The 2,033-nt window shown below is 33.7% G+C and overlaps 1 pseudogene; it reads left to right on the top strand.

Moving 5' to 3' along the window:
* Positions 1–1,538: 1,538 nt before the first annotated feature.
* Positions 1,539–2,033, top strand: LOC105001068 (annotated as a pseudogene).

Raw genomic sequence — 2,033 nt, 5'->3', positions numbered from 1 at the left:
TGTGTGTGTGTGTGCATCCTAAATTTCTATATATACTCACAAATACATATACATAAAGTATATACAGGAAGTAGCCATGAGTTCTTATTTTGTTTTTTGTTTTGATTTTTTTTTGGGGGGGGATGAATGTTGAATTTCACTGGATTCCTTTTCAGGCTATCTGGAGATTTTCATATGATATATCCCCTTAGGTCTATCAAAAGGTGTATTATATTAATGGATTTCCTAATTATTGAATCATCCCTGGTTGCCTACACTAAATCCTACTTGATCATGGTGTTAGATTCTGTCCACTGATATTAAATTTAAGAAAATTGAATCAAGATGCATAACTGACATTGTTCTATAGCTTTCTGTTACTATACTGTCTTTGTCAGGTTTTTATATCAATATTATACTCATTTCATAAAAAATAACTTGAATTTATCTTTATTGTCTCTATTTTGGAATATTTTGTGTAGCACTATGAGTGCTTTTATAGCCTTGCATTTAAGTTGATGATTCAGTTCTGGTAAAATACTTCTGTGAAAATTTTAAGGCTTAGTGTTTTTCTGTGAGGTATCTGTTTACTAAATCTCCATATTTCTTTTATGGAAATTGATTTCCTTAATATCTCCATCACAATTGGAATAATTTTGACAACTTATTGCTTTCCTAAGAAATAATATTTATCATTTAGGTTTTTAGCTTATTGTGCAAAGAAGTCATTGCTAATTATGTTTAATATTTTTCTGTTTTAATACTTATTTTCATCTTTTGAATTCTTATTATGTATATCTGTGTTTTCTACTTATGTCTTATTACATTAACTTGTGGTTGATTCCTTATTGTTAATTTATTTTAAAAACAGTATTTTGATTTATTTACTTCTACTATTTTTATCATTGTTTCCTTGTGTTTTCTTTTGGTTTATTTTATTGTTTTTTGTTTAAATTTAAGAGTTGAAATCTTAACTCAATTTTATTTTAAAATTTTATTGATGTAAATTTTTGTAGTTAATATAAATATTAAACTTCCTCTAATAACCCTAAAATATATCCCACATATTATGATATGTGTGTTTCTAATATCATTATTGGTTTGTATTTTCGCTTTCTTTTTTTTTTGTTTTTTTTTTGGGCAGGGGAGAGGGTTGGCTATGCTACGTGGCTCACAGGATCTTTGTTCCCTACCAGAGAATAAACACATGCTCTTGGTAGTGAAAGCACAAATTCCCTGTATTTCTCTTTTCACTCAAGAGCTTTTAAGAGAGGTTTATGGGCCCAGCATGCTTCCTTTGTGCAACTCTGCCATCCTTAATAGATTTTTTAAATTTTCTGATGTAAACACTTTTAGAAAAATGTTTACTTTCATTGTACTATGATAAAAAAGAATGATGCCAGCTGTGTTGTTTCTATTTTATTTAATTTGATGATACTTTCTTTGTGACCTGGCACAAAATAAAGTTTTATTAATACTCATCGTGTGCGAGGGAAGATAATTTTCTATCGTCTAGATGTAATGTTTGATATATATGTAGAAAATCTAACTTATTGATTATGTGGAATGAAGTCCAGTTTTTTCTAAGCAGGCTTAACCAGTATATGCAGAGGATGGCAAGTGTAAGAGCTGTGCCCAACCCTGTAATCAACCCCTACCAGCCAGCACTTCCTTCAGGTTACTTCATGGCAGCTATCCCACAGGCTCAGAACCGTGCTGAATACTATCCTCCTAGTCAAATTGCTCAACTAAGACCAAGTCCTCACTGGACTGCTCAGGGTGCCAGACCTCATCCATTCCAAAATATGCCCGGTGCTATCCGCCCAGCCGCTCCTAGACCACCATTAAGTACTGTGAGACCAGCTTCTTCACAGGTTCCACGAGTCATGTCGACACAGCGTGTTGCTAACACATCAACACAAACGATGGGTCTATGTCCCGCAGCTGCTGCAGCTGCAGCTACTCCTGCTGTTCGCACCATTCCACAGTACAAATACGCTGCAGGAGTTCGCAATCCTCAACAACATCTGAATGCACAGCCACGGGTCACCATG

The sequence above is a fragment of the Bison bison genome, unplaced genomic scaffold, assembly GCF_000754665.1.
Source record: "Bison bison bison isolate TAMUID 2011002044 unplaced genomic scaffold, Bison_UMD1.0 scf7180017864378, whole genome shotgun sequence".
Lineage (NCBI taxonomy): Eukaryota > Metazoa > Chordata > Mammalia > Artiodactyla > Bovidae > Bison > Bison bison.
Note: the sequence above shows the minus strand (reverse complement) of the source record. Positions and strands in the feature narration are given on the sequence as shown.